The following is a 9,444-nucleotide window of genomic DNA, read 5'->3' on the forward strand; positions in this document are numbered from 1 at the left end:
TGGGCATATGGACACCTCGGAACAAGATAAATTAAAACACAAAATGCTCATGCATCTTCAAGATATAGAGTATTCACCATTATTATAAACAAATAAGATATTTTCTTTAAAATTATCTACACTATTTCTTTATTTTTTTCAGGGATACTAAGCTTAAGGTAACTTTGTAGGGTCATAATGCATACTACATGGATGATTTTCTTGCTAAGAATAACAGCCTTGTTCCAATTGTTGTTATTGTTCAATGTGCCAAAGTGAAGTTTATTAATGATTTGTAATTATATTTAACAACCATTTTTAAGAATTTTATATTTATAATTTAATAATCAATTTTATTTTCGCAGGTTGTCCTTTTACATCCACTTACTTTGATGTTAGTAGGTTCTTCGTAAACAATGATATCGATGAAATTACAATCTACAAAAACAAGTATTTTGATTTATAATTTCCTTTGTATTATCATATTTACTTATTTCATACTATTATAAATTTAATACCTTTCTTTTTTATCAATGAACAAATTGATATCTGAAAATGGACAACTTTCATCAAGTGGAATCAAGATGATTGTATCAAAACAAGACATGGAACACGATGACTTTCTGAAAAATAATTTGTTTTCGAAAATTGATGATGTGTTTGAACCTTTGGAGGTATTTTACGTTATTTTTAAAGTTGTTACTTTACTGCACTTTTATTTTTAAATTTTAAAAGTTTAAGAAACAAACATAGTATATTGTCATAACGAAAGTAACATACACTGGCATAAACTAACATTTTCTTAACATCAAACATTATTTAAATTTCCAGGAAAAAATAGTCGTTATTGTTGGTATTGTTAAGGGAATACGTCAAAACATACGTTGGTATTATCTTGCTTGTAGACTACAAAAAGTCAGCAAGACAAAAAGAGTCTTCTACTGATAAGGTTGATGGTTCTCATGAAGTGACCGAAATCGTTACTTATGAATGTGCTAATCCTAAATGCAAAAATATCAAAATTTCGGTTATTCCAAGGTATTACATATTTATTTTATATAAAAACAATATATGTTTATCATAATTGTGTAATATAATATGACTTTATACTTTATTTAGATTTAAAATCCCACTTTTAGGTTCAAGACAACACATGAACCTTGACTTTAACCTTATTTATTCAAGAAGCAAAGAAGTTGTTTAAATATACAACTAAACAGTTGTATGATAAAAACAAGAAGGTATTATTTTATAGTTCTAAATTACTTCTTTATGTTATACAATTATATATTTATACACAAATTTTCTAACAATATTTATTTATATTTTAGTTTGATGTCAATTTGGATTTGTATCCAATGGAGTTGAAAGTTGTGGTGGACAAAAAGTTGGCAATAAGATTGATATCTCCAATTACAATGTCACTAATAAAAGTAATATTTATAGAATATCAAGATTAACTGATAATGCAAACATAATTGATGAACTAGAAAAAAAAAAGAATATTATTCCACAGGTTATTTTCAACAGTTATATTTAGTTTTTACCACTTTGACCCAACAATATCTGACTCAATAGCATTTTGTTTTTGATCTAAAGATGCAACCTGCTAATTCGGATTCATTCATGATTGGTTCTTCAGATATTGGTTCCCAAGAGACCAAAGTTTTCAACGTTGTAGTTTTTAAATTATAATTCTGAAGTATTATATTTTAATGTATAATAACTAACTAAATTTTTTTCTATGATTCTTTTCCACAGACATGTGACAATTTAACACCTTGTGTTAGGGACAACTCAACTGCAACAAGTCCTACAAAATTGATTTCTACACCAACTGGGTTGAAAAGAAACCTTGCTACATGTATAGATCTTGATGAAATGAAGGATTTTTCAACATCTAAGTCTGCTCGATTGTCACAACCAGATGAACAACCAATGCCTCTTTTGGTCCCCAAGAAAGAAAAGTAAATGTATTTTACTTTTACAAACAATCTTACTTCATGGTTAATTTTGTTTCTGCATCATAGACTCTTAAGCCGTTTACATTTTTAGGTGGATTGGTTTTGAATGGTTTTTGTTTGGGATTTGATGGTTTTTATATTTATTTCTTGAATATACATTGTGTTATTTTTTTCATTCCTATAATGTCGTTTACTATGTTATTTTGATTTTGGTAGAACTGATTTTATACAACATTGTTTTTATCTCCCAAATGACTATTATTTATTCAATATTGGATCATATAACATCTTATTATGACTTTATTCTTCATTCAAAATTATAAACTAAGGAGTAAACATTAATCTAGGGATTAATACAACAAATAGAAATGTACTATCATTTATTTGTGTATAGAAAAAAAAAAGTATCATGATATTAGACATCAAATATAAACATTAAGTAATATTAGGTATTTGTTATTAAACATCACAAAAAACAATCCTTTGATAATAACATTGTGTATTTCTAACTCTACTTAACTAAGTTATTTACCCATATATCACTTAAACAAATGATAACATTGTGTATTTCTATCCATCAAAATTAGTTAAATAGCTTTTTTTTTGTTTGAATTTTTTTAAAGTTTTCTATTTAACTGTTTTTTTTGTTTGTTGATTGTAATTGCTAAATTTACAACTTTCTCTTTCTTTTTCATTTTAGATTTTTTTTCTTTTTTTTAAATGTTAGAATTTGAATTTACAATTGTAACACCCGTAGATTCGAACTAGTCAATTAGAGACGTTAAGCGTCAAAAATGACTTTTGGATGGAAGATTATTTTGAAGGAATAATCTTAACTAAGTTATAGAATATGTTACAAGGTTTCCGTGCATATAAAGAACGCCGAAATCCGAGTTATAACAAACAAGTTATGACATATCGAAGTTTCGCGACAGAACCGGCACGACACAGCGCGACGTAAATAGTGAATTTACGTTAGAGCGATATTTAGCCTTAGCAATCTAAATGAAAGTCGTCGATTTTGTTAAACCATGAGCGTGCATAAAAATAACGTCCAAATCTGACTTCGTATGAGGAAGTTATGATTTTTCTAAGTTTCGACTTAGCGGTATGCAGCCCGAATACTCGATTTGAGACCGAGCGGTTTTTAGCCGAAACAATCTAAATGAGAATCGAAGGTCTCGTTAATAGGAGTAAAACGATAAAAAGATAGGCGAAAACGGACGTCGGATAAAGAAGTTATGATTTTATAACGGAGTTTTCTTGTCCCGACCTACTAAAAATAAATAATAAAAAAAAAAGTCAAAATTAGCCAACGGAGTCTAAACGAAAGTTGTAGAGCGTAGTCTCACCTATGCGGGGATATAAAGAACGTCGAAAACGGAGTTCGTATGAGGAAGATATGAATTTTTGAAGTTTATTAAATATTTTCGATATTTAATTTAATTATAAATTAACCGATATTATCCATGGGGGGAGTCAGCGATCTGATCCACGTTACGCCCAGCGTAAATGGGCTTCCAGCCCCCTATAAAAGGGTGTCGAGGGCAACCAACTTCTTTGCTCATTTCTTCCCGTTTTCTCGCGTTTTTGCATCGTTTTTCGTGCAAGAAATATTCCGAAGCCCCGGTATCATTCCCGAGCCCCGAAGCAAGTCCCGAGGCCCCGAAGATCCCGAGAAGTGCGATTCCCGAGCCGAAGCTCTGCCCGCGAGGAGCCAGGTTTTTGTGAAGATCTTCCAGATCTACCGAAGAATACAACTTCTACAAGTCATAGTGTTGTCCGATCATCTTCTAATCAAGTGAGTGTGTGGTTACTTTCTTCTAACGCATAATTATTAAGTATTTAATATAAAATACGTGTTATGTGTATATTTTGTTGTTATATGCGTGAATGTATATTCATTTTCTTCTATATCATAGATCTGATTTATTCTCTATGAAATACGTGTTATGTGGGTGTGCCTCATCTGTTATGTGGAATAGGTATTGAATGAGAATGCTATACAGGTTTTAAACTATGTATAAAATATATATATATTTATCTACTAATATGTTGGGTAGAACATGGGTAGATAGTTGATGTGTGATAAACAGATGAGAGGCCCCGATGTTGTTGTTGTTGATCTAGTTATTCAGCGAGTATGGATTAGACCAAGAGGTTAGTTTTAGATCCGGGGGTATGGATCAGGTAAAGAGATAAAACTTGTTATTAGTCCGAGAGTATGGATTAAGACTAAGTTAATTGTCCCTAGTCCGGGAGTATGGATTGGGCACAGTTATTGATCCAGGAGAGTGGATCAGATCAGGATTAAGGTATAGTTAATTGTCGTTATTCCGGGAGTATGGATTGGGTACAATTATTGATCCGGGAGTATGGATCAGATCAGGAGGTTAGTTTTAGATCCGTGAGTATGGATTGGGTAGTTTTAGATCCGTGAATATGGATCAGGTGAAAAGGTTAGTTTTAGATCCGTGAGTATGGATCGGGTGAAGATAATAGTTTTAGATAGGAAAATTTTAGATACGAGAGTTTAGATCGTGTCGTTGTGAGGATCGAAGGGGGTGGGATAAGACTTGCCTTTATATGGTGAAATTGTACAAGTTTGAATGTTCTATATTTATAAATATATGATATAACATTGTGGGATGAAAACCCTATATGCTCACCAGGCTCCCAAACCTGACCCACTCAGTTTTCTTTGTATCACAGGTTTTAATACGAAGACATATTTCACAGAGAGATTTAAAGGAGATATAAATCAATTGCGTAATTAAATGTAAGTTCTGTTTATGCTTATATGTCTGTATCGGAACATGACATCCCGAGATTTTGTTATATAATGAAAATACATTTCTTTAAAGAAATGCTTTGATAATTTTTATCATATTTTGTTTTGGGAACAAATTCCGCAACTGTTTACTTTAAAAGAGTACTCTGATTTTAAAAACAAGCATAAACAAATCAGTCTTTTCTGGCTGTGAAAATGGGATGTCACAGTTGGTATCAGAGCATTAGTTTAAGCGAACTAGGAATTTGTAGGAAATTTTTAGACTTAAACTTAGAATGCTAAGTAATGATTGTGAGGAGTGTGTCTAAAATATGTTAGGTAGTACACCTAATTTGACACAAGCACTAGTTTATTTTAGGAATGATGCCTAAAAAGCTTTTATGTGCTAAATGTTTTGTGTGATAGCTATATTGATGCTATTATTTGTTCGGATCTATGGTCTGTTGCCGACCGGATCTGGAAACCTTATGTGTTTAGGATTCTAAGCATATGGCTACGATATTAGAAATAGCATGTAAACGTTTCGGGGTGATAAGGAGATTTATACGTTTATCGTAATTAAAGCTTTCTTGTTTTAAACTTCTCGCTTGGTACACCGAATGTCTGCTTGGATGTACAAGGGGTCATGGTGAAGACTCGTAGAGAAATGGAGGAAATGAAGAAGGCTTATGATAGTGGATGACACCTATCAGAAGATATCGTAAGAGTGGTATCTTGCCTTTAGAGTATGTCTTATGAAATAAAAGTACGTTTAGAGGAGTATGGTACGTCTAAAGTACACCTTCAATTGGCAGGATGATGGAACGATTGGTGAAATTATTGAAGTTATCTCATCGTCTGATATTTTCATCACTAATCGAGTTGAAGTAGAGTTGATGATTCAAGATTGAGCAATGAAGAAGTCCTAGTAGAGTCTAGGGAAATTGTTTATGATTAAATGGACACATTCGTATGTGTTAAACTGTTTTGTGATTTTCTTGTATGGTGACTTGGTCGACTGCAAGACAATACTTGGGACGAGTATGAGTAGGTGTGAAAGGTCGTGGATGTTGGAATAGTGTCTAAGGCTGCAACTATATTAGGCAAGTATTTGACCCGATTGTGCATGGTCCTTTTCGGTTGCCTTCACCATAGCAACTTGGTAGGATGATTTATTATGAGAGAATAGATATTATTTATATATTATGAGAATAATATAAGGAATAATAATATAGTTATTTGATTAATATAAGTCATAGATTAATTAGTATTAATTTGGTGACTTAAAGAGATTAATTAAATAAGAGGGTATAAACTGTCAATTGCTTGATAGTTAAACTTTAGACTGTAAATCCTTATTGGATAAAGGGTTGGATGATTTCTAGGCTAGGATAAGCCTTAAATTCATCCAAGGCATTATCTTGGAAGGATTTGGATTGCTTTGAGTAATAGTTATCCAACTAGGGTTTAAGTTGTAACCCTTAAGGAGTCTACAAGTATAAATAGACCCTATGGGATAGAGAATTCAATACATCTTAAAAAGTAAGGATACTCTGGTCGAATTCCATTCCCTCTCCTCTCTCTCAAATCATTCTCTTTGCTAGTTGGTGTTTGTAAGCCATCAGAAGAGTGACAATTGTGACTCTAGAGCTCCAAGACAACAAGATCAAACAAGAGAATCAAAGGTATGTTTCTAGATCTGTTTTTTGTGTTGTTCTTACACCTAATAAGTCATTAGAAGCCTTGGATTCAAAGCATGTTTAATAGAAAAACCTAGATCCAAGCATTAGGGTTTTTATGCGCACTTAGGAATGTTCTTATGTACAAAACCCATCAGTGGTATCAGAGCCTTGATTGGTTTCTATTAAATTGATGCTTGAATGTTTGAATCTTAACTGAAAAATTCGATTTTTATGTTTCTGAGTCATGGACTCGGTGAGTCCCATAGTGGACTCGGCGAGTTGGCCTGACTCGGCGAGTCTAGTGTGGGTACTCGGCGAGTCCGAGCGTCAGGATTAGCCAAAAACGAGATTTTTTTCATATTTATCTTATGGAAACTTACCTTAATCATATTAGATCAACCCTAATCCGATTTTGTGATATATATGACTATATTTTTGATCTAATTGAAGATAATTATCAATTAATAAAATATATGATTTCCTTATATCATAATTATTAATTAAATATGGATAATTATGTGATTTAGATTATTTGTTATTTGATCCTTTATGTTTTAAATGTTTAAAACTAGTCCTCAAGTGTTGAAATTCATGTTTTGTGATTAAAAGTTTAATTTAGACAATTTAAATTTCAAACCCTAGAATTTTACAAGTTTAAAATACAACCCTATACTAATATAATATTACAAGATTAATATATATATGTATAACTTAAATGCTAGTCTTACCGTTAGTAGGCCTCATTCACGAAGCTGGTCTATAAGGTGGGTATAAGGTTGCGGCCTATAAAATTGTGCTTAATGGGTGTACACTCACACTCACCGCTCGCTTGATTGGTGGAGGGTCGTTAGCCGAACGGGTAGGATAGGGCAACCTCATCCTCTCATTAAAAGTATAATAAGAAATACAAAGTAACTACATGTTTTCTTAAAATTTCCCAATCTTAGTTACTTTAGGAAAAGTGAATTGATGCAATCCCATGAAATTACACTTTGCACCTTGCTAAGAAGTTAGTGGAGCGTGTGTGGTTTACCGGCACACTAATTGGTTCTAAGTGAAGGTGGCAAAGGGTGATTCATTGTTTATCATAGTTCGATGGAGCATGTGTGGTTTACCGGCACATCGAATAGGTGATCGTTACAATGAAGGCACCATGTGAATTTGCATGGTAATTCACACCCGCTTTGTGATCCTCGGTATCCCAGTCACAAACAAGAGGGACATATCGAGATTTAAACATGTCATTGAAAAAGTTTCAATGAATCTCATCCGAACCTAGGAATTCTCAATACATTTAGGACTTAAAGTTATGTTTTTCATGGTGGAGAATTAGTGAATCGTCATTCACTTACCTTGAAATTGTTTGCATGTTAGATTACGGCATCCCTTTTTTAATGTGTAAATATTGTTGTTGGATCCTAGCCCTAATTTTCTTATTGGGTGAATATTACGGATTCATATTCTAATCTATCTTTGTCCTTCTATTTATAGATGTCGAACGCCAACAATGCTGTTGCAAGTTCTTTCACTTTGATGAGCCTTTGTCAAAAGGTCACCTTTGATGGAACGAACTTTAGCGAATGGATAAGATACATTCGCACGATTGCTCGCTATGAGGATAAAGAGTATGTCCTCGATGAGAAGCTCGAGAAAATCAACCCCGAAATTGCTACTCCTTTCGAAACTCACGAGCGTGATGCAACGAAAGTGCATTGCATCATGATCGCGACAATGAACTCCGAATTCCAAAAGTCCTACGAGGACATGTATCCGTACAAAATGCACCAAGACTTATTGGAGAGTTACCATCAAAACGCGAGACAAGAGCGTTATGAGATTTTCACAAACATGATTTCCGCTAAGATGGGTCAATGAGAGTCTATTACCGTGCACTAGCAAAAGATGCAAAGGTATGTCGACCGCCTTCGCAAGTTAAATGTTGACTTTGGGGAAGACTTGGCAATCGACATGGTGCTTCACTCTTTGCCTCCGAGCTACAATAAATTTAGGATGACCTATCACATGAACAAAGAAGAGGTCACCCTAAGCAAACTCCAAGGTCTCTTGAGGGTCGCTGAGAGCAACTTCAAGGACAAGTCTGTTGCACCAACTCCCAATCCACCCGCTGCTCCTGTCTTGGTAATTGGACAAGGAAAGGGAAAGAAGAGGAAGGCTTCATCCAACAACTATCGCAAGGTGAAAGCCTGAGATGGTGCCTCTTCTAGTGGGACCAAAGTTGATCCCGCTAAGCCCTGCTTTAACCCGAAGGAGGCAGAGTACCACCACTGGCACAAGATAGGACATTGGAAGAGAAGCTGCCCGGAATACCTACAAGCCATCAACTAGGAAAAGATCAAGCCATCTTTCACAGGTATATATACAATTAAATCTAATGATCCATCTCACAATACTTCTTGGGTTCTTGATACCAGTTGTGGTTACCACATTTGTTCCAATGTGCAGGGACTAAGAAGAAGTAGAGACGTGGAGCATGGAAGAATAAATCTAATCATGGGAACAGAAGATCATCGTCTGTGACCAAGATTGGAGTGTATTCTTTAGTGCTTAGGAATAGTTTATCTTTAGATTTGAACAATTGTTGCTATTCGCCAGAAATGGCTAGAAACATCATTTCTTTTCATGGTTTGTTTAGACAAGGTTTTATATTTTCTTTTAATAATGAGAATGGTTCTATTTTAGCTTATCTAAATGGTGTCTTTTTACTTTGAAGCTATACCATGTAATGGAATTTATGAAACTGTTATTATTGTTGATAACTTAGGAAATGATGTTTTGTACTTGGATTCTTCCAATAGTATGGATAAGGCATCCTTATGGCATTGTCGTCTTGGACATGTCAACAAGAAACGCATAGCCCAACTCCAAAAGGATGGAGTGTTGGAGTCATTCGACCTTAGGGAAGATGACACATGTGAGTCTTGTTTACTTGGAAAGATGACTAAGTCACCCTTCGCTGGTACGTGCGAAAGGGGTGAGGGTGTATTGGACCTCATACATACCGATGTGTGTGGACCGTTTAGATCTACCA

Source organism: Lactuca saligna, chromosome 9 (assembly GCF_052625555.1).
Source record: "Lactuca saligna cultivar CGN05327 chromosome 9, ASM5262555v1, whole genome shotgun sequence".
Classification (NCBI taxonomy): domain Eukaryota; kingdom Viridiplantae; phylum Streptophyta; class Magnoliopsida; order Asterales; family Asteraceae; genus Lactuca; species Lactuca saligna.